Source organism: Dermacentor andersoni, chromosome 6 (assembly GCF_023375885.2).
Source record: "Dermacentor andersoni chromosome 6, qqDerAnde1_hic_scaffold, whole genome shotgun sequence".
NCBI classification, from domain to species: domain Eukaryota; kingdom Metazoa; phylum Arthropoda; class Arachnida; order Ixodida; family Ixodidae; genus Dermacentor; species Dermacentor andersoni.
Window position 1 is genome coordinate 97,272,516 of NC_092819.1, and position 24,860 is coordinate 97,297,375.

Below are 24,860 nucleotides of genomic sequence, written 5' to 3' on the forward strand. Positions count from 1 at the left end.
ATTATTTTATTCGCAGGAGGCCTTGAAAAGCAAACGCGGCCGAAATTGTATGCGCATAGAAACAAGAACATAAAAAAGAATGAGTACAGAAAGAAGTTAAGCTTCGCGCGGTGTTAATGCACTTTGCCCGAGTTGGACATCTAAGCAGCCACAGCATTGAACTCGTGTAGTGCTGCCCGTTTATGGCTGTGCCGCTAGCGTAGGCACAGTATGAAACTGTGCAAAGGTAGTCGGCGTTTCGCGTAGGTTGGAGGGCAAGCCTTCCGCCGGGCAAGGCCTTATTGTCAGCCTGTTGTCACATTTGTCTTTCACACATAAATATAGTGCGCCAGTTGGCAGCCAACAATTCAGCTTTAATTAGTGAAAAACTATTACCATTGTAGTTTCAGGGCATACGCAAATGCGAGAAAGCCTAATATTTCGAGGAACACTAACGAGCCGCATTAAGTATAAGATAGTGCTGGTAAATCATCCTTTCCAAGCTCGATTTTCACTCGTCCGGTGGAAATGAAATAAATGCCAGCGAAGAAAAGAAAGACTGAGCTTCCCTTCTCAAAGGGCCCCCCTCCAGGCCGCATAGAAAATTTTGGTTATACGCTGCAACTTGTTACGTGCCCTCTAAGGAGTGCTCTACCGCAAGAATTTTTCAAATTAGTCCATTAATAGCAGAGATGGAAATATTTGAAGTGCTGCGAACCCAAGATTTCTGGAGACGAGTGTTACCGCCAACATGGACATTCTCTGCACTTGCCCCGCCTAGCCTCCGCAAGAGGAATTCCTTCTCTGCGTTCACCCATGCCGGAGTCGTGACGAATACGTCACGGGATCCACCTTCTTTTTTTTTTCACGCGTTTTTGTTGAGTGGCGCACTTCCGATGACGGTCTCGATCGCGAGCTGTCGCGTTTCCCGCAGCGGACGATTAGCAGTATAAGTCAGTGCCACAATCACGAGCACTGAGGCAGGCGCTAGAGGATGAAAGAGCATGATCCCGGCGCTGGAACGTGGTAGAAAATAACATAGTTTCGCATTCTTCGCGCGCGTGACTGCACGACGTGGAAACAAGCAGACGGAACGGAAAACATCTGTTTTGCTACGGTACGAGGTAAAACAAAAACACGCAGAGATTCGGTTTGTACGTTCTATTGTTTCTCTAAACTTTAATTCGTCTACTTGAGAAACACATTAACAAAATAACCGGGGTTGCCTTGTATAATTCTCGAAGTCACGTGTCACTGTGAGTGACGTCGCACACAGCACTGCCACGTACGTAGGCGCACTTGCGCGATAGACGTGGATTCTGCGGCTGGGGGCGCGGCGCCCGCGATGAGTAGGGCAAACGACGTTTGGTTTGGAATTTCAGCTCTTCCCGCGCCGCGTTGGAACGTAACACTTCGCAGACACGATCGTTAGCGCGCGTTGCATGCACTGCGCTTGTCAGCTCAAAACCACCAGACCTTGTGAGGGGCCCTTTAAATTTCGCGCCGGATTTTCAGCGCCGGAACGTCAGCATGGCATCGCGGCTTTAAATTAAATTATGGGGTTTTACGTGCCAAAAACCACTTTATGATTATGAGGCATGCCGTAGTGGAGGGCTCCGGAAATTTCGACCACATAGGGTTCTTTAACGTGCACCTAAATCTAAGTACACGGGTGTTTTCGCGTTTCACCCCGATCGAAATGCGGCCGCCGTGGCCGGGATTCGATCCCGTGACCTCGTGCTTAGCAGCCCAGCACCATAGCCACTGAGCAACCTCGGCGGGTGTCACGGATTTCAACACGTTTTCGGGTGTTTTGGCCGTTTTGGCGAAGGAAAGTTTTCGAAACTTGCTAGATCGACTTCTTTGTACACATTACAACGCAATGTAGCCCTCCGCCAACAAGAAACTGCTCAAGTACACACACACACACACACACACACACACACACACACACACACACACACACACACACACACACACACACACACACACACACGCACACGCACACGCGCACGCGCACGCGCACACGCACGCACACACACACACACACACACACACACACACACACACACACACACACACACATATATATATATATATACGCTTTCGAAATTCGCTATATCACGGGCGAGCCGGTACGGCAACTTCACGGTGGCCTCGTCACCTGCGTTTCGTTTCAGTGCCTTTTCTCGCTTACCATACCTCCTCCCGCGGCATGGAGTGACCCTTTTACTGCCATAGACGTAATTTACGAATTGAGCTTTACCTAAGATCGCTTTTTAAGTGTCCCTTGAACTGCGAAACGCTGATCTCATAACAATTTCTTATGTGCCCCAGACATACACCGGCCTGCCGCTTACGCCGCGCAAGAAAATGGTAGGAGGCCGGGGAACGCCATCTTGTTAGTTAGCGCACCGAAGCGTGCGCCTTAATCGTGTGCATTGTGCTGCGCGTAGTCGAGGCTGGTCAGCTCAGCAATTTTGTCATTAGTACGCGCACAATTTACGGCGGATAATAATTGCTGGTTTATGAACCGCGCTCACTTTCGCCGTCGACGCAGATGTGTGCACGCGTTGACTATTGTTATATCTAGCCTTAAATAGGACTAACTTCTTTTATTGTCGGTGTTAAATTTCCCTCTTTTTACTTGTTGACAAGCGCGGGAGCAGCTGATTACCGGAGAACACCCACGTGGCGTGAGATTTGCACACACAACACTGCACATAAGAAAAAAATAATAGTACGAAGCCGCAGCGGAAACAACTGCTGTCGTATAAGGTACAATTAACTTTCAGTCACTTACTGGCTGAGGTACGTAAACAGATCATAAGATAACGAGGCTCTTCTTAGTGCCATGCTGTTGTATCATTTGTTTCTCAGTTATAGCGCAAACCAAAGGAAAAAAAGAAAGAGACATATTACTGGAGCTCACAGCAAGAACACCACGACCACCCACGAATAAACACTGAAACAACCACGAGTCAACAAAACAAACGATTTGATTATTCACATGTCGCGCACTAGCGCGCAAATCTGGATGTATACGTTAGCTCTCTCGTTCCTGAATGAACAGTTGTTATTCAAAAGCTATGCCGTTAACACGTATAATTTAATTACAGTATCGTGGTTTAGCACTTAGGTCTAATAATGCACGAAATACGCCGGCTATATGTCTTCCTTAAGGAAAGAAAATTTTGTTTGTTTGAAACGCAGATGAACACTGTGCGCCTATAACTTCTCCGAGCAGATAATAATGTTCGCATTTATGCGCCGTCAACGCTTACTGGCGCAGCTCAAGCGTACCTATATAGCTTTCGAAAGAGAAAGGAGGTCGCGTCCTTCCCGCATATGTGCTGTGCCATTTGCAGTAGTCGTGATGTTTAACATAGCTAGATGCGACGCTCAGTGACGTCATAAATTAGGGGAGTATATGCGACAGAAGCGCCGCTCTACCCCATGTCTGGCGAAATAATTTTCATTGGGCAGGCCCTGGTTGTGCAATATAACGGCGACAAGATGGTCGCTGATTTAATGTTGTGAGACCGCGGACGGGTAGCTCCGAAAGAATAATGCTTGGCTTGTGGCTAACCATTGAGCTACATAAGCGAGCATTTGTGATTTTAGAACTCTCGTTATTAAGTACAAAAATGCGGGGCTCATATAGAGAATGCTGAGCACATAATCACTTAGATACCACGCATCGTATATGGGTTGTACACGTTTGAATTTGCTATGTGTGGTGTAATATGGCTATGTGTAGATACGTCAGCTGTCTCGCCTGCAACACTTGCAACTTCTGTGGATGTTTTAAGGCCAAAGCCTTAAGTGGCTCACACCTCCGATGGCCCTGAAAATAAAAAAAGAAAACGCGTCGTGCGGTGCATTGGTACAAAAGCTATCATCATCAGCAATTGCTCATACCCCCCTAAGCAAGCAAAAAATGCAGTGGCTAATTCCTCTCGTAATGCAGAGGCTACCAGCACGCAGCAAAGTGAAGCGTGCAGTGCATGTATTTTTTGGAATCACGCATACAACGTACACTAAGGTGGCGTTTAGTCGAGTTGTACGAAAAAACAACAACATGACCTTCTCAAGGCTTCATATCCTCGCAAGGAAGCAAAAAATGCAATGGCTCATACCACCGTAAGGCTGCAGAGGCTACAAGCGCTCAGCAAAGTGAAGCGAACAGTGCATACATTCATTGAAATCAGCCTAGGATCTGCAGTAGCATGTCAGGCGAACAGCCAGGCTAACGTCTCCAGCGTATGATTAAAGCCTGTTTCTCTCAGAAATCACCAATGCAAGACGCAGAACAGCATACGTTTCGATCCCCTGCTGAACCCGCCGTGGTGTCTGAGTGGCTGTGATGTTGGGCTGCTGAGCACGAGGTCGCGGGATCGAATCCCGGCCACGGCGGCCGCATTGCGATCGGGGCGAAATGCGAAAACACTCGTGTACTTAGATTTAGGTGCGCGTTAAAGAACCCCAGGTGGTCGAAATTTCCGGATTCCTCCACTACGGCGTGCCTCATAATCAGAAAGTGGTTTTGGCCCGTAAAACGCCATAATTTCAATCCCCTGCTGAGAGGATGCAACGTAAAGTCGAACAGAAACGCCGTTGGCGCGAGTCTGACCCCGCTATACGAGCTCGCGAAGACATAGATAAGCGTCGAACACGAGCCGAAGGAGCCGAACTGCGAAAGCAGCAACGCGACCATGCGAGACGGCGCATTACGAAGTGTGCAGCAGGCCTTCACGTGTTGCAGGAGTGTAACACGCTCTCCGCGTGCGTGCGCGAGCTCACCGCGGCTTTCCTCCCCTCCCTCTCTCTATATTATATTTCTATTCCTTCTTTCCCGTCCCCCAGAGTAGGGTAGTCAACCATACTCATTTCTGGTTAACATCCCTCCCTTCTCTCTTTATTTCCTCCTCCTCCTGCTCCTCCTCCTCCCCCATCGTGAAAGAACGTAAGGCGTGCAGACACGGACACAAGAGAACCAGACAAAACTAACAACATGGCGTTTGTGTTGTTTCGTTCGCTTCTCTTGTGTCTGTGTCTGCACGCCTTATCTTCTTTCACGATGAATTCATACCAACTAGCTCAACTTTCTTTGGTTCTAAGTTTTTGGAGTATCTTATTAATTAATTAATTAATTAATTTAGTTATTTATTTAAAGATGCCTTACAGGTCGCTAGAGACATTGTGTAAGGGGGCAGAGTACACTGAATGATTATAACGTACAATAATTAGAATACGTATGTGAATACATATGCAAAAAATACAGGGTAAGAAATGCGCTAACATACAGTAATGTGGTGTTACAATTGTACACTGTACAAACCGAATGCTTTTGAACGCGGCAGGTCATTGAACAATAAACTTAGACACAGTAAAATATAACCAATAGAATTACAGAGCGAGAGGGACATAATAAGGTTATAACAAAACAGTATTGAACGGATAGTTGCACATGAATATAACTGGAAAGGCAAGAAAAAATATTACGTTAGTTTATGTAGAGTTTGAAAAATGCGTTGTTAGAAGAAGCCAGACATTTTCTTGGTCACTCTCATAAGTTATGGCGTTAGGAAGGTCGTTCCAAAGGCGAAGGGCTCTTGGAAGAGCGGAGTAGTTAAAGCAATTGGTCTTTCTGTAGATGCGCATGAAATTGAGCCGATTGTACAGCCGTTGTGACCTGTAACGTGGAGTTTCAAAGGGCACTTTCACTTGTTTGCGGAAATGTGTGTATCCCTGATTGTCCTTCCATGCTCTTGTGTGCCTTCATTCACTCTTTTGATGAACTTCACGATATTTGACTGCCTTCAGTGTTTTTCATGCTGTCAGTTTTGTTCACACTGGGAAGAATAGTAGCTGGTACCACATACTAAAGGCATCAATCTCTCCTTTAAGGTCGTGTCAATAAAAAAAAATGTTAAAGGTACCGCAGACGTTAATTTGCCAAGCGCGGGCTAGGTTCAAAGATATGCTTTTTCCCTACCTGTTCCTCATACTTGCAAAGTGCTCGAGTTTCTTAGTTAGTGAAGCGAATAAAGAGGTGTAAGCAGGTTAAGTATTTAGGCAAGCCTACTCCCTGTCGCTTGCACTGCAGAAGCAGTGCATGTAATAGGAATAAACGCTGTAAAATACATTCCTGTAGTCAAGAGTTCGACGAAAGTTCGTCGGGTCAGGTAACATGATGATGAAGAAATTGCGGTCACTGACCTTAAGGTGAAGATAACACAGAGGCGTTTCGGTAGCCGTACGGGTTCCTTGGTCACACTAAAAGCTTTCGATTTCGCTTTTAGTGTGATCAAGGAATCCGTACGGGTCCCGAAGCGTCTCTGTGTTATTTTCACCTTGACTTGGTCAGTGACCGCAATTTATTCATCAAAATACACTCCTGTACGGGCGTTTCCACAGACAAGTACACGTCGCAATAACGCCGCCAAGTCCACAGATGCATACTAAAGTCCGACTTACATATAACGCATGGCACAATCACCCTGATGTTCAGGAAAACATGCGCGAAAATATGGCGCGATTCTTTCACAGACGTGCATACTATTGTATTCTAGCGGACACACTGTGAGAGAACATAATCGTACTAACATATAATCATTTTACTGTACGTAATTATGTTGTGCACCGGCCATCTCTTTTCTTTGATTATCTCTCTCCGAATCGCTCCCGTGCTCGGCAGGCGGCGTACCCCGCAGCTGTCACGCTCAGGTCCGGTCGCTCACGCAGGTCTCTCATAATAGACTCCGGTCACGAGATGTCTCTATTATAAACGCATTCGGAAGCACGAAACGTCGGCCGTCGATTCCTGGCGTGTAGTGCGTATATGCCAACTCGGGGAGACAACATTCCTTGGGGCCAACAGCGAGCCCCGGGAAAAAGGAGGATGCGACACGACTCGCCTCTCGCACGTCGCCGAAGGAATTAATCATCGTCAGTGGAGCGTCGTTCTTTCTTTATTTTCCGCTCTCCAACACTCCTGTTCTGTGCGCTCCTCCAAAAATTACCGTGTTTATCCAGCCCAAGAGAAGCTAAACAACAGTTCTGCTCTAATTGTCAGCTAAAGTCGTTTTGCATAAATTCCGCTGAGGCGATACAGCCATATGTACTCTGACTGCTCGAGAAGAACCCTTAGGTGAGATTTGCTGGGTGCGCCGTTGCAAATTGATCTCGCAAAGCACGGCTAGATGGGAGCGGCATGGATGACTATGAATGAAGCTGTTCGTTTGGCTCTGATGGGACGTTGTTCTAAAGCGGGCCTTTCGCATTGCCTATACCTAACTATACCAGGATTGCTCGACTGCTGCTCCCTGCTAGGTCAGTCAGTATCTTCGGTGTACCGTATTTACCGTTTATCCCTGCTAACGCTATCCATGCTGTTAAAAAAACAAAAACGAAGAAAAAGGAAACCCGTGCAAGATACAATTACAAAACTTGCGGTGCTCGTTCGTCACATGTCTACCAACCGAACACTTGAGGTCTTATAATCGTATGTTGCACCGTGTATTTTTCTTGTTTTTTTCTCTTCTTATAACAGCTTGGCCAACGCTAGCAGGGACGCACGGTATATGCCCACACGCAGATGAAGATTACATGTAGGCCTAATCTAGCAAACGGGCTTATATAACCCCTCTATCCTGACCGACAAAATGGGGCCAACAAGCGAACCTTTGTTCAGCGAAATAAAATAAACAAATAAATGAGCTCCTACGTAAAACGTTAACGTATAATGTCGGCTCATAAATACCTCTAAAACACTCCAACCTCTGTTAACAACGTCCGATTTGCATGTTACGCCACGACCTCAAAGACCAAATGCCAGCTGGTACAAAGCTTTTCTTTGCCCTACGGGTGAACAAATTGAGGGCCCGTTGTAGTCTTTGACGTTGTGACCCTCGCCTGTATACTTTCTCTTACTCATTCATGGTATTGAAAGAATAATAAACTGAAACTGAAACTGAAACATGGCTTGCGTTGGATATGGCTGGCTCTGTTTTCTATTTTCCAATTAGTATTGTTTGAATTGATACCGGATTATTTTGTTTATTATTATTATTATTATTATTATTACTATTATTATTATTATTCAGAGCGTCTTTCACTGAATTGCAGATTCCCATTCCATGACCGTGCGCACTGTGGCAAAAAGCATCTCATAGTTAAACAAGTGACGTGAAGTCACAGTGAGACTTTAGCTGAATTTAACGAAAAAGATTAATGATAATGACGAGAGGATTGTCGAGGCAGTCATTTAATTGCGCACGATGCAAGCATAATGCAACGTACAGATGGTTATATGCTGACTGAAATAATAATCAGTTCCTTGCTTTTTGCACATTTTACTGCTTTGCATCCGTGCGATGTTTTCACATCGCCTTCGCAGAGATTACAACAGAAACAGCGTCTCTCCCATGCGATTGGCGAGAACAAAGCTACTCCTCAGTTTTTCTAGCCCGGCAAAAGAAAAACTCGAAGACTATACGCAAGTAAGCGTTCGTATTTCGTCTGTACGTGCGCTCCGTTTCGGTTGCGTTTGCGCAATGCCCAACGTGTCACTTCTTGTACGCTCATTTTGATATTTTCAATTACTGATTTAAGAATGGGAAACTTAAAGCAAAGCGAAGCTAGCGTACTTTATGTCCTGTAGAGCGAGTATTCAATTATAGGTAATTAAAGGAACAAATGACTAACGAAGCAATTGGTATACTAGTTAATTATTTACTAAAGTAACATTTCAGAATTTTTTGTAGGAATGCGCTCTTCATGGCCAGATACAAACGTAAACTATAGTCGTTATAATTTTGCTAGATTTGAATGGTGTTCGGGTTTTCTTAGGTCCTGGTTCTGCAAAGGTCTTACCTTTACAGCAGCAAAAAACTCTAAAAGTTTGTTAGCCCCTGTAGATGGCAAAACTAAATCGCCGAAACTACTGCGGAGCGCTTATGTTTGCGCGACTATACGGTAGCTATGACGCCTACCGCCCGCAAGCAGTTGCAAGAACAATAACGCGAGTCCTAAGAGATGACGCAAGAATTCCACGCGCGCCTATCCTCGAGCTGGCCAAAAGAAGCAAAAAAATGAATGAAGCGCACAGAGGGGGCTATCGTTCAGGGCAAGGAAAGAAGATCGCGGCATGTTACTTTTGTCGCACTGCCTCCTGCGTTGAACGGGCTGTACACATGACTGATGAAGCGCTCCCGACGTCTTGGTCGTAGCAGCGACACCTCGGCTAAATAAAGCCGGAAACAGCGCAACCAGATTCCTTCTGACTCTTTCTCTCTCTCTCTCTTTTCTGCCTCGTAATCCTCCAGGTCGCTTGTTTGGGTGCCGACAACAGAACGGACGATTTCGAGCTTGGCGCCAGGTGATGGAGGACTGCTGCTTTTGTCGCATGTTCACACATTCTTACTTCCAGAAAAAAAAAAAAAAAAAAGACAGCCGTCTTTGACAGCCGGCACAGGCCTTAACGAGAGCTCGTTACTCCACCGTTGGAATGCGATTGTTGAGTGCAATGACTCCTGCTTGTTCAGTGGAATTGTTCTTTTTGTGCATGTCTCTCTCTCTTTCTCTCATCTCGTCCAGTTGACTGTATGCAGAGTTGGAGGCAACATTGTTGGAGGGAAGCAGAGAACTATACCCAGAATGAACGGTTAAAGGATCGCTAAAACTCTGCGGTACTTAAACATGAGCTTGGCTCCTTCCTCATGAAGCAATTATGCTAGACGGAAACTGAACGTCAATTAGGCCCCCGTCACGGAGCAAATCCCGAAGATAACTCAAGTTTAGATGAAGTTTGAAAATTTATTTCACGTAATTCAGTTGTACAATTACGAAGGAGAAGCAATTTCATGTTTTTCATGGAAAGCCCGTAAAAAACTACTGCGTTACTGCTGATTCGACAGTAATGCTGTATTTGTGTTATTAGATGTCATCCAGAAAAGTACGAATGGGTCGTGAATGCATGTCATAGATGCTTCACTTACTTAAAAACAGTATAATAAAGAAAAAAAAACATGCTGGGTTGAGTTCTCAGTTTGAAGAAGTTCCGCTGGCCACAACTGTCGCGGGGGGCAATAACTTGAACGATTCTGGAGCGTCAAATCCCTTAACGCGAACGATACGCACAGTGTTACTGTTGTAACCGTGGAGGAAGCTGCGTAGCATTTTTTCGTTGGTCGAATTTGTTCATCCTAATCTACGACCAGCAGCAGAAAAAGACACAACACTAAACAACCGAAGGCCCGCAACTACCTTCATGTTCCATTCTGCGTTGCGCCCGTTTGCAGTGTTGGTCGACATTGAGAGATATATTGCAGGTATAATAAGAACACACTAAGCCTAACCAACTGCATTTTTATAGGTATAATCAGCGGCCAGGAGGGACAAAGGAGTGTATATATACGGCAGGTATGAACAGCATGCTGACGCTCAAGCACGGTGCACATAGAGAGATCTTATGCCCTTCTCGCACCTGACTCTCGGTTTTTGCCATCGCACACGATAACTTCTAGCTGCGTCATAATTCGCCGACGTCAGATGCGGGCATGTAAGCTATGAATAAAGGAAACTGACAGGTAGAGGCAAATAGGATTTCACAATGCCAAGCAAAAAGATAAAAAAAATGATAAAAATAAAAGAAAATGTTCCAGGCAAATTACAAAGGCCACTCCGTCGGCTCACAGTGAGTTCGCGGCGAACACCGCGCAGCTGGCAAATCGTTGATGATATCCTCTCGAAATAAATGTCCCCCCTCCCTGCTCTCCCTGCGCCACGGTCAGCCGGACAGAGCTGAGTGCCCTGGCCGTTATGAATCTATTCCTCGCCTCCCTTATCCTCGCCATAAATTTACGACCGCGTTATCTAAGACGGAGCGGCGATATCGCCGCCAGCGAGTTCCCATCGCTCATTGCCAACCCCGCGAAACTGCCGCGCCGCGTCGCATCAAAATGGCGGCAAGCGCTTACGCGAGAACTCTCGAGGCTCGCCGATTGCCATACTGGAAGCCTTTCGAGTGGTTCGAAGCGACGATGACGACGACGGTTGTGCGAAGGAATCTTTTGGTCTTCTTCTTCTTTTTTTTTCCCCGAGCTCTCACTGCGAAGGACCCTTGTTTGCTTTGCCCCACGTGCGATTGCAGTAGATGGCGATGGGGAGGGTGAAAGTGGCAGCTTATCTCAAAGCGACGGGGTCTACGGCAGTAGCGACAGCAGCAGCAGAAGCCGCGCACTTTTCTGGTGCGCCGGGCTCCTTCCGTCGTTGCTTCTGCACGGGGCGACAAGGCGCGCCGCGTCGATAAGCGAGACGCCTTGCACTCTCGGTCTGATCCTTGGGTTCGGCACCGCGTTTGTGCTCCTATTCACGAGTTGAAGGCTCTCTCTCTCTCTCTCTCTCTCTCTCTCTTGTATACCGGCGGCGCGGCTTCCGTTTGTTGGCGGAAAAATAGGAGCGCTCAATGACAGCTATTTGGCGGGATATGCCGACTCTGACGCTGCATGCAGACGCTTCGAAGGCGGCGAAATGTTGGAACGCTAAGTGCCTTACGTCGATAGGCGGCGCACGTGTCGAGAGTGTCGAAAGCGACACTGGAGCCGCGCGAATCGCGGCACCTAGGGTTGACGTTAAGCACTTGAAAAACATTTCGAATAAATTTTGAATGGTACTTTAATACTGCGTGTTCATACGGGTATGGCAGACTTGCGCATGTTTGTATTGCACACGTCGGACTTTGGTATAGTTTATCGGCTATACTGCGTATACGTATGCGGTGGAATCAAGGTAGGACTGCAGCATTTTAGTCAGCTCAAAGCTCCGTGGTCTGCTTAAGCTCACTCTAAAGCCTTTCCTGCTGTTCGAAAGTACGGAATGATATAACACGACTGGTACTTGCTGCTTAGGCATCTTATGTGGGACGCGGGACGCAACGAACTGCTCTTGCATGAACGTGCTAACGTAACTTTTCTGTCTGACGATGATAGTAGACACTTATTCACTAAATGTAAAGATATATCGACTACATCCATGGTGAACTTCCTCCGAAGTATTCAACCGTATACTAAGGTTAGCTATATAGGTGAAATCCTTCATGAAATTCGCGATACCTGTTGATGCTTTCAAATGTCAGGCACAACGAAAGTATGCAGTTTATAACACGCAAAAATAATGTAATCAACATTTGCGACTAGAATAATATATGTTAACTGCGACCACAAATTAGACAAGAATGTGGGCTAGCATGTGTTCTTAAAGAGTTATTTCTGTTCCTTTTGTTAATATATCGATCACGGTCATAATTAGATTATGCCACTTTTCTCCTGAAAGAAGACAAGCCAGATGACATACGGGAGAAGTGAAAGAATGACTATAAAGTGCGACAAGAATACGTGGATACCCACGGCAATAGCTTAGTGGCTATTGCGCTGGGCTGCGGAGCTCGAGGTTGCGGGTTCGATCTCGACCGAGGCTGCCGCGTTCCGATGCAAGAACGCTCATTAAATAACCCTTGGTAGTCAAAATGAATCCGTAGTCCGCCACAACGGCATGCCTCATATTCAAGTCGTGGTTGTAGCACGTAAAAGCCCGGAGCTTAGTTTTCAAACAAGTGGACGGGAAACGCATCATGCAAGCAGTGGAGGGATTCATAAACAGGCACAGAATGACCGCAGTAACGAATTCGAAACGCTCGCCCTTTTCTGAATATAGACAATCCGTTGCATAGGTGCTGTGTTTCATAGGTTGCGCGTTGCTTTACTATCACATTTTTCCCGGGGGATGCGTATACTAATACTAGCCAAACGTTTTCTCACTGTCTTCATGCGGCCATCTTCGAACCGTTTACTCCTAGAGCACGAAGAACCGCGTTAGTTTTTTTTTGTTTAACTTTTGTTTTTCTTATTATTTTTTACGACAGTGTGAAGCTTAGCAGGTTGGAGGAGCCAGCCTGAGGCACGCATCACCAACTCTAGACTAAATGCTGTCGTACATCCGGAAGGACGAAGACATTTCTTCAGAAGTTGGGTCCCTTTCCCGACAAGCAAGATTAATGTTTCTCGTGTGATATGCGCTTCGCGTGATCAAATCGGCACTCGGGCATGCACAAGCACTCATTCATGTTTGGCGGCTGCAGAGTAGGGCGCGGTCGCTGAACGTCACCTCAAATTGCTGTCTCGAGGGGGCGCCAGGATGCAGTGTGTTGTGTCGTCGTGACGATAAAGAAGTCTGAGGTGCGGTGGCCGCGGCTCTTGCTGCCTTTATTTTTTTTTTTATTTCGCCGCGCTGCTCCTCAAAAGAAGCTCGGCGTCTTCTCAGAACCCCCGGCGCTTGGCTGGCGACATGAGGATGAGTCCTCAGCGGTACTTTGATTCCGATAGCGGCCCACTCGCGCAAAAAAGCGAGCCGCCAGGCGCTCAAGCATCTGCAATATCGAGAGCCGATAACGAACGGTTGCCAGCGATAACGCGACTTCTGCACAACGGACGCTTTCTGCAACATGCCGGTGTCGCTCTGTAAGGTCATGTCATGGCTGTAACGATTTCTCACCAACTGGAAGCGGCGCCCGTTGGCTGAATCAATCTTTAATGTCGGAATCTTTCCAGTTTTCAGTTCCAGACGTCAGTCATTGCGTTCGACGTCCATAGGTTGAGAGAGAGAGAGAGAGAGAGACTCAACGCCTTGTTGTATATGGGGTGCACTTCGGCGCAATTGCGAAAGTAGGGGAGTTAGGTTAACTACTTGTTTATCGCTTGAAAGGCTGGGTGACAGGGAGCCAGGAGGAACATGTGAGGGCGATGATCTTTCCCTTTTACTGATAGAAGTCTTTGAAAGAACGCGAGACTGGAGAAGCTGGAAAAAGTGAATGGTCTGGAAACTCAAAAACGAAACAAGAACTGTTATGGGGATAATCGCGTGCTTTTGAAAAAGCCCAAAATTGTGACTTGACGGAAAGAGCGTTTGTGCCCCAGCAAGGTTCGTACATGTCTAGAAATGTCAGCCGGACACGATCTCAGAAGGAAGCGTGAAGGACTATACGTCACAGTCTCTTAACGCGACCGCATATTCGTCCTATCTGTACACTATCCGGGATCCGGGATCCCGGACACACTTCCCGGATCCGGGAAGTGTGTCCATTCGGTTAGTGTGGGCTACGGCCGGTTGGCCTGAGTTAGTGTCGTGTCGGGTTGGGTCAATCCGTCTGCGCGGGTGGGTTCCGACTCACCCATTCCACTTGGACCACTGGCCAAAATGTAAGCATATGGGCTTTCGCGCGGCTGTGGCGGCCCACAGCCATCAATGAGACACAATTACGCTGTGTTCGCGATTTGTTTCTTTGGCCCAAATAGTAATAATAACTTTAAAAATTCTCGGACGCATGAACTGTTCGTAAGAGCAGATTCCAACATATCGAAATGACGGATATGCCGGCAGTATTTTTTTTTTTTTTGAGACCTTACAGAATTTTTAAGAATCGTCTGTAGAAGATAGCACAATTCTAGTCCTTGAGCTAATCAGGTTATCGAGAAATCCGCAGAGTACCATAAGCCTCTCTGTATGGCTTTCATAGATTACGAAAAGGCATTTGATTCAGTAGAGATACCAGCAGTCATAGAGGAATTACGTAATCAAGGAGTACAGAACACTTACGTAAATACCTTGGAAAATATCTACAGAGGTTCTACAACTGCCTTAATTCCACACAAGAAAAGCAGGAAGATGCCCATAATGAAAGGTGTCATGACAGGGAGACACAATCTCTCCAATGCTATTCACTGCGTGCTTGGAAGAAATATGCAAGTTATTAAAGGGGGAGGCATAGGACTAAGGACCGACGGCGAATATCTCAGCAACTTCGGTTTGCCGATGACATTGTTCTATTCAGTTACAATGCAGACGAGTTGCCACAAATGATTGAGGACCTTAACAGAGAAAGTGTTTAGAGTGGGGTTGAAGATTAATATGCAGAACACAAAGATAATGATGAATAGCCGGGCAAAGGAACAAGGGTTCAGGATCGCCAGTCAGCCTCTAGAGTCTGTGAAAGAGCACATTTACCTATAGTCGGATACAACTTTAGAAAAAAGGGGAGGCCCCTCCTAGATGACCGAAGCGCGACAGCCGATTGCCTCCGCGACTAAAATAGTCCCGCTCGAAAAATCGTGCTCTTGAAACGCGTAATTCTCGGCATAAATAAAGACTTTTGTATTTTGATAACAGGTTTAGTAGAGCTCTCATGTGCTACAGCCCATGCCGGATCGCGAGAGAAAAATAACCCCGTGTCTTCTACAACGCTGCCCGTCGTCTGCTCTTTAGCTTCATTGCAAGTGACAAAAGTAGAAAGAGCAGCTCTGCAAGGCTTTTGCGCTTGTTCACATGTACACGGCGAATCTACTACTCGTTTTCTAAGCTTCAAATGAATCAGTTGCTATTGAAAAATTACTTATATAAAACAATGCATTTATCGCAACCATTGCAAACCTGGGGCGAGAATACGGTCGAGGCAGGAAGGTACAAAAATGCTCCATTCATCGTTTTAAATAAGTACTCTTGGTTTTAAACAGCATAAAATTTATTTTTTGGTTTTGTGTTTTCACAATTTCACAGCACGCATTCTACAGCTCGCGAGTGCAGTGAGCACAGGCGGACAGCAATCAATCGACGGTGCTACACAACGCTCGAACACCGTCGCTAGACGCTCGGCTATCTCACTGCTGACAGTGATCGTTCACGCTAAGTTGACGGCGACAAATCTTTGCGTTGAAGGCTTCTTCTGCAAATATTTTCTGTTGAGACACTCGTAGGTTTGTTTCATGCGCGCACACTTTTCTGATTGCTCCTGAAAGTGGTTTTGCCCCATCACTTCACCCCGTCCGACGAAAAACGCAGCGATACAGTACACGAACACACCCGCCGCTAACAGTAAGCACCAGTCTCTGGAAAACTTTTCTCGTCGTAACTTCACTCGGGAGCGAAATAAAACAACATGGAACAAACACGCAGGATGTGTGTTCGTAGCGGTCGCCGCGGGATCCTGTTTTCAGGCAAAGCGTAGCGCAGCGCCAGCGATGCTCGCTGCAATGTTCCTTCGCCAGATCACGGCTCAGAATAAACGCACGTGGCACAAATACCGCATCGTAAGCTCGAAGTAATATTTCTGGCGTGATAGACCATCACAAACAGTTCTGGAATTCACTCTGACGAGGGGCTGAAGCACACAGCTGACGCGACCTCGCCCAGTTCGAAGCGCAGGCGGCCATCTTCTTCGTCGGCGGAGTCACCGGCCGTCCGGCTCATGACGTTAGTCCAGAGTGCGCGCCCATTGGTGGATGCTCGTGTGCCTCGGCCTCGGAGGAGTAAACGCCCCCTTTCTTCTAAAGTTGTATCCGACTAGGTCAATTAATCACGGGGAACCCTGATCATGAGAAGGAAATTCATAGAAGAATAAAAATGGGTTGGATCGCATACGGCAGACATTATCAGCTCCTGACTGGAAGCTTACCATTATCACTGAAAAGGAAGGTATACAATGAATGCATTCTACCAGTGCTGACATTGGGGCAGAGACTTGGAGACTGACACAGAAGCTTGAGAAGTTAAGGACCGCGCAAAGAGCGATGGAACGAAAATTGCTAGGCATAACGTTAAGAGACAGAAAGAGAGTGGTTTGGATCAGAGAGCAAACGGGTATAGACGATATTCTAATTGACATCAAGAGAAAAAAATGGAGCTGGGTAGGTAATGTAATGCGCCGGTTGGATAACCGTTGGACCATTATGGTTACAGAATGGATACCAAGAGAAGGGAACCGCAGTCGAGGACGGCAGAAGACTAGGTGGAGCGATGAAATTAGGAAATTCGCGTGCGCTAGTTGGAATCGGTTGGCGCAGGGCAGGGTTAATGGAGATGGCAGGGGGAGGCCTTCATCCTGCAGTGGTCATACAACAGGTTGATGCTGCTGCTGATGATGATGATGAGCTGAATTACTCAAAGGAGCGGATATTATCTGCACAATAGAATGAAATGCATAATTCACTCATTGACAAAATCCGGGCAACTAAGTTTTTAGCGAATTATTTACCACACATATTGCAATTTACGCATTTTAAACGGCGAGTTTCAACGGCATACTTACTTAGAACGAATTCTTACGATGGCACCGGTTTTTATATACGCGTCGTGAAACTTGCGGTAAATATTCACTGTGGCTCTATTTTCTTTTTTTTTTTCTTTAACAAGGCACCGTTTGATGAAGCGAAGCACAAATAAAACTGGTACGCCAATGTATCTTGTCGTAGACTTTCGGAATAAATTTATCGAAACTGGTGCAATCCTGAGAATTCGTACCAAGTGGATATACGCCTTGCGAACTCACCGGCTACAACTGGTAAACTGCTATACATGCCGCAAGGCAATTAGGTAGAAACTTAATTAGCGAGATCTTGTTACTTAAGCGATGACGTCTTTCAATTCGTCGTGCTAATAATCTCCGCCCCTTCTAGAAATCCCGCTCAAGGACTAGAATTTGCTATCTACCTCAGGCGACTTTCAAAAATACTTTACAGTACGTATTAAACGTAAATACGTATTAATAGCGAAGGCACCCGGCTAATTGGAAATAGCACTCACGGGCGAAAAGCATTGCGACTTCGGCCCCTGGCTCGAACGCAAGGTGCCGAATGGACTCGGCGATGTCGGCCCGTCTAAAAGAGGCTTCAGGCTCGTCAGGTGCGACTTTACATACGTTGTTAGCTCGGGCTGTCGTAGCCAGGTCTGCGACTCGACTCGGTCGCGTTGGGTGCATGCTACAAAGGTATGGCTAGCTCGACGTATGCGGTCGATGTTTTATTTCAGTAGGCTTTCACGTGTCACACTGATCAGTATTAAGAGGCGGCCTAAGAAGCTATTTAGGCTCTATGGTGTAGCCTACGGGTCTACGCTGGCTTCGTGCGAGCACCTCGCAGTAATTATTAAAGTCAGAAAAAATTATGTTAGCTGAATAAGAAGACGGCCGATGCTTCCGAGTTTCTTGGTTGATGCCACGATGTGTTAGTCCGCCAGAGGCCTTTACCTTTAAAAAGAGTACAGGGAACATGGAAATAAATCTGCGGGAAAGACTAGTAAGAGATATCCGATGAATGGTATCATTTCGAGGATAATAGTCATATTGCCATCACTGTTACCACCTCCACGACCATTACCGTCGTCGTCGTCGTCATAATAATAATAATAATAATAATAATAATAATAATAATAATAATAATAATAATAATAATAATAATAATAATAATAATAATAATAATAATAAGTGCCACGGCTCTAAGCTGATCATGTACGTTTGATTAAGTGTCCCATGTACATTAGGGACTTCTGGCTTAGCTTTGTTGCATTGAGGAGGGGGGCTTCCTTTTCACGACGCTGTGTTCAGTGCACGGCATGGCATCGGTACTGTGCGAAAGGCATCTGGCGCGATCGGGCTATCGCGGATACAATGTTGCGCCGGTATTGCACTGGTCAGCCGATACGAAGTCTATACGATGGTTTTACGATATTGCTAGAAGGAGACCTAGCCAAGCGTGCGCTCAAATCTCCAACACTGCCGGAACTCTCGTTAAGCCTTTAGATGTACAGATGATTGCGGCTTATTGGAAGACGCGGGCGCGTTCTTTCCGTGCATGGTTGCCGATATAACTGGCTCGTTCTGGCGAGTAAGTGTGGTCTTCCTACGTGGTTCTCATGTCTAGTCTAAAACAAGTGACATCTAAGTTGGAAATACCTTCGTCGTAACGATGAAGCCCGCAATCTGATCACAGGCAGACCTCTATACTCGAGGACTCGTAAGGTTATTGCGCACTGTAGTTTGCCCTTACGTCTACATAGCCTGATTGCAACCGGGAAGCAGTGTTATGTCGGATAGAAAACACGGCGTTTTTTTTTCTCGAAGCACAGCGCATAAGCAACCGAGATACGCATGCGCAAAAGATGCTTTCCGACCTTATCTTAAATTTTGCCATTAGCCTTTCTTTATCTGCAGGCCGAACCGTCTTGTGTGGAAGCGTTTTGCCGCTATTTGCCTTAAGAGCACGTGCTTCTGGTAGTAGCTCTCCGTATGTGGGAGCTCTTTGGACAGACGCAATGAATAGTTACCGTAGCAGTTCTCTCAGGTCGCTCATTCTGAGCGGATAACAAGGGGCATGCGAAAAGAGAGCCCATTGAAGGCAAATACGTCCCCAGGACCTGAAATTCAACGTCCCCGTATCGATGGCTATTTATACCCACTCTGATTGCGATGTATCAACCCTTGCCGCGTAGCCGATGACAGCCGGCGATGGCTCGCGAAAGCGTAATTCGGCCTTTGGTCGCCGGCGCCCAACAGCCTGGTCGATAATACAGGTTTGGGCGGCGCAGTGTGGTCCACCTTTTGAGAAGAATAAGTAGAAGAGGAAGAAAAATAAGACGACGAAGGAGAGGTCAATAAAGAAAGAAACGTGGCTAAGCCTTTTTCCCGGTGTCGATGGAGAGAAAGAGGAAGCAAGAGAGGAGATGAGTGGCAAGAAGGAAAGGTCAGAATCTGGTTGGCGCTGCCACTCTAATTGCTGGAACAAACAACCGCGAGGCAATCGTGCGATTCCGGCGGGGTAGCGAAGCCATTAGTGTATCCAGTCTGGTAGGAGCCACGTGACATCCCTTATGCCCGCCAGTGTTCTCTCTCTCTCTCTCTCTCTCGCTCACCTCTCAGCCTGCAGACCTCCTCTCCCAGTCTCACGAAGCGCCTTCACGGCAGCTGCGTGCACGTTCTCGATTTGCAGTCTGAGTTTGCTTCTTTCGCTAATGCGAAGTTTCCTGTTGAGCGAATATTTCTTATTATGCCGGGCGTTGACAGCGCGATTTTTCAGCGAACTGGCAGCGGCTAACACGTAGCACGGAGAATGAGCGGAGTCCGACCTCTGGTTCGGCTGGCGTAGGAACTTTGTTGACGCGGAGAGGTTTATTAATTCGAACGCGTAATAACACACCTCGGTTATCTTGTAAACGTGACTGAAAATAGCTAGCGTTGCGTGATGCGTGACTGGAGTCATGTACTTATAGATGCTTCACGGACGCCGAATTTACAATGTAACAGTAGCGGGTTCCTAATAATTGAATAAGTGGGCGCGTCGCCTTAAAGGAACATCAGTTTTGTGATACACATCTGCTACCATATAGCAGCTGAGCGAATATTTAAATTCAGCCCGGTTATATTACAGTGCGTATGCTACGTTCAACTACTTTATTTGCTGTCAGCAGTTGCAGCTGCTGCATACTTCTATAATGACTGATAAGCACTTTCTCGTGTCATAGCAGTACATCAATAATCTTAGTCATTGATATGCACTCAGCTAGGGTTTTCTTAGGCACAAAACACATCACCAGTGCGCTATATAACCAGTGCAGCAACATTTCGCGTCGGAGGTGTACTTATTTTGAATACTAGATTTTTGTTTAATATCAGTACCAGAGGTTCCTCAGCAGTAAGTACGGGACAAGAATGCTTGCTATGATCTAGTACTACTTTTTGAGTACCTAATGCGAATAGCTAAATATATTAAGCAGCAAATGCCCATATAGAATTGATGAATGTAAAAAGCGGTTCTTACGTGCAAAAATTAAGCTAATACACGCTGTATAAGATGGGTTACGATTCCACTGCCAGATGTCATAGAACGAAGTCGTAACAATGAGAACCACTGAGCCAACAAATAAGTATCATGATATTATAATCTTATGTGAACACATTCGCGTCAAGAGGGGCTGTCACAGGAGACACCACGAAAAGTGACAGCGTTAATCTATCGTAGACAGCCTGCACAAGTCAAATGCATGACATTTACTATGAATGTTATCCGTTAGTATATATTTCGATTCCCTTCAAGTGTTCATAACAAGCTAGCTCTTGAAAATTGCAGTTAAAAATTGCTCAACATTGCCCCTCCTGCACTATGAAGTTTTACGAGCCCTCGGAAGGCGAATACTAGTTTCGGTTTCAAGGAACATGCGTGCTTCAAGCGGTTGCCGGATATCTGAATTTATCTTCCTATTTCTCTTTTTGTGAATTTTAAATCGGGCTAAGCGCGGGAAGGGGTTGTCTGCGTGCGGTCCGTCGAGCTTACCTCCTCTCGCCCTTGCCACTCGCTCAGCCATATCAAAAGTCAGATCGCGCTTGGTCATCTGCTGCGGTTGTCGTACCAAGTATGAAGATGGGAAAGATAAGACAGAGAAGCTCGATCAGGCGCGCAACGAGCGGAAGGCGCAGGGAACCAGGTCAACCAAGCATTAGACGAAGATGGCTAAATCGCGGCATCGCATGTGTTCCGCGGTTCTGTGGTGTTCTAACACCGGGAATTCCCGTGCTGCGAAGTTTGTCAGGTTTCCTATAATGACAGCTGGTAAGCGCAAGTATTTCGCTTCATTTTCTGAGCAGGTATTCATTCTGCATGAGTAAACAAGTTCTGTGCAAGCCTCAGTGGACTGACATAGGAGCAGTGTCGCTCGACCCGTTCGTCATGACGGCAGCCCATCCGCATGCTGTCGGTGAAGTACTTGTATGTACTGAAGCGCTTGAGTACGTGTTTGTGAGGCTATACATTTTGTGCAGTCTTTGTCAACACATACGGCCAAGGCTAAAATAAAGAGAAAAAAAAACGCCGTGATCTTTTATCGAACTTCAAGAGCAATGATGGCAGAAGGGCGCACGCACGCCATTTCTTGTTGTGTTTTGATGCACTATTACTAAGATATCGTACCGAAGAAGGTTGAAGCTCTCTATTTTATCTGAATTTTGGAGCATAGACGGTGCCATACCCTCCGTTACCTTGCTTTAGGCACAGCTTTGGCGTGTGCAAGTTTTTGAGCACCTGTATTATAGACGAGGCGCAATGTTATTTGTTTTGCCGGCAAAAAATGTATTAATAATACCAGTAATACAAGTATAGAGTATAAGTGCGAACAAGTAATCCCACTGGCGATGAAGAGTGCTATTGAGTTGCTATTTATTTGTGAATTGTGGGTTCCTTGCGTTGCTGTTGTGTCAAAACAGTGTCCTAATACTTGCCGTGCTTTTCTGTATATATGAATACGACGCAATATAGGACGACAGGCAGATTATATGCGCTTGTAAGCGCTATAGAAATATGTTCCCTCATTCGGCATGTAGTTCAAATAATGACATCAATTATAGGCTACTTCCTTTTCATGCAGATGCATGTGGCTAGTTTAAAATTCTGTGGGTCCTTAATTCTAATACTGTCAATAAAATACATGTATTGTACTCTACCTATACTTTCTGTAAGCCACAAAATATGTCGCCGTCATAACATATGTGATAGTCAAGTTCCGTGTGACAAGCTCGTGATGGTTAATTTTAATTTTCCCATTGGTTTGAATCTTTTGGAATCTGTGTTCGCTCATTATTTACAAATTTCAGTTGTGAATGAAAATTGTTTCTGCAGATTGACGCTTTCGCACTGCGTGTAGGTCAGTCTTTCTCCTGTACGGAGTGTGTGAATAAAAACAAGAATATTCAACTTTTGCTTGTGTTGAGTTTTGGCTGACTGAGAAATCGGCCAGCTTTAGTTGATCCGTGCGCTTCACTACACGCGAACAAAATTAACGATTGATAGTGCCCGGAAGTTATTTTCTTTATACTAGCCCCCACTATATATGTGGACTACTTGAACTGCAGCCCTAAACTTAACCACAAGTTCGGAATTTCAAAGCGACTACTTTCCCAAAATGACGAAATGTAACATATCATCTGTGAATATTGGCAGTTAACGACGGTTTGCTATATAAATATTTTTCATTATAATTGCTTGGCACTCATTGGTGTGTACGAGCGCTGTCCCAGTGCTTTAAAACATGCATAGTTAAGTTTCTAATGTACAAGTGGCAGAAAAGAAGCTCTTCACAAACAAGGCACACTTCAACGGGTTGTTCGCGATTTAGCCAATGTTGCCGCGCCGCCGGCTGACCTGCAAGAGAGCACTAACACAGCCCACTGGCAAGCGGTGGGAAAGGAGGGCTTCGCGGCAAGCCTCCTTCTTCCGGCGGAGCGCCCTCCCCCTCTACCCTCTGACCTCATCAATGACGTCAGGAAGGCATTGTTTTGTTTGTGAATTATTTCCAGTTGGATATCCGGCAACCATCAGTGGTGGAAGCGACGCTGCCGCCGCATATCGGCATGGGACCGAGTGTCCCAAGGGAGGTGTAGGGAGTTTCCGCCCCCTGGTTTTACACCCTGGCACTCTCGCGGTCTACAGGGACGTGCGGGAAGCCTGCGAGCTCAGCGCCAACTTGCCCTTTCAAATCTGGGCCACGCGTTCAAACTTGGGCGGGACGCGAAAGCGTTCTTTCACCGTTTACGTTTCCACCAGATTTACGTTTACGCAGCACCTGATGTAAATTTAGATTGAAGAAACCCAGATGGCGTCAATTAATTCGGTATAGTCACTTACTTATTTTCTCATAGCTATGTCCTCACTCTGAATTTTATGACGTTATAGCTTCTTTGTTGCCTCTCTCTCAGAGTGAAAAAAAATATTTGTGAAGAAAGTCAGTAAAATATTTCTTGTCAGCGTTTATCACCTGAAAAACAAACAAACAAACAAACAAACAAACAAACAAACAAACAAACAAACAAACAAACAAGCACACTGATTTCTGTGTAGCACTATGACGTTAACATTAATTTCTTTGGATTTCACACGTCGCAACGGACGGACGGAAAAAACTTTAATGGAAAAAGGACCTGCGAGGTTGCCAGCCCGGGCTCAGGCCACCCGGGCATTGTGTGCGGTGAGGCATAGCCTTTCCACCGCTGCCCGGGCCCACTGGATAGCCCATAATTGGTCGTTTAGTTCTGAGCTAGTCAGAGCGCTTAGCCATCGCTCCTCGAGAAGGTCCGGTTCTATGTTGTCCTCTACGTATACTGAACTGATCTGTGTGCACTTCCACAAGATGTGTGCCATGTCTGCGTGTTCGTGTTTGCAGAGCTTGCAGCTAGCGTCTGGATATTGTGTTGAATTTATTCTGTTTAAGTGTACTGTCGCAAGATCGTATAGGTTGGAGTACCGGCGCTTCTGACAAGCGCTATCACCTCTTTTCTTCATATTATTATTATTGTTATTATTATTACTACTACTACTACTTCTACTACTACTCAGGCGTGCACCTCTACTCGCACAGAAAGTATATATATATAAGCGTTCCTGGGGACGTATTCTGTAAGAGTCCACCTAGTCGACATGTCCATTTCGTCTGCTGTTGAAATTCTGATTGGCTGGTCCGGGCTGCGCGTCCGCGGCAGCGAGGCGCCACGTCCAATCAGCGCTTCAGCAGCAGACGAAATGGACTTGTCCACTATGTGGACTCTTACAGAATACATCCCGTGTATTGAGTTCGTTGGAGGATTCAGGGAACGAAAGGAGCAACGTTCGGCGCATTCGAGTGGTGCTGCACCGCGTCATATGCGTGCAGCATAACACTTGACATACGATTCCTCGTTAGCCCTGGCCCTTCTGTGTCGCGCACCCCGAGAGAGCACGGGGCGCGAGTGCACTTAGAGAGAGACGTATCACTTACGCCACGAGGCAACGTACCACGGCTTCCGCACTAATTACTATCCGCTCGATCACGCTTGTCGCGCATCCTGCCGGTGAATAACTGGTGGGTGCGAACAACGCGCTCTTGCTTCGTGCTGCGAATTTAAAAATATATATATATATCTTTCCATCACAGCTCACCCCAGTTCCATTAACACGTCAAACGGCGTGCTTTCTGGGTTTACGCTTCATGCTGCATTACAAGCCACGCGCGCACATGAGCGATTATACTTTGTG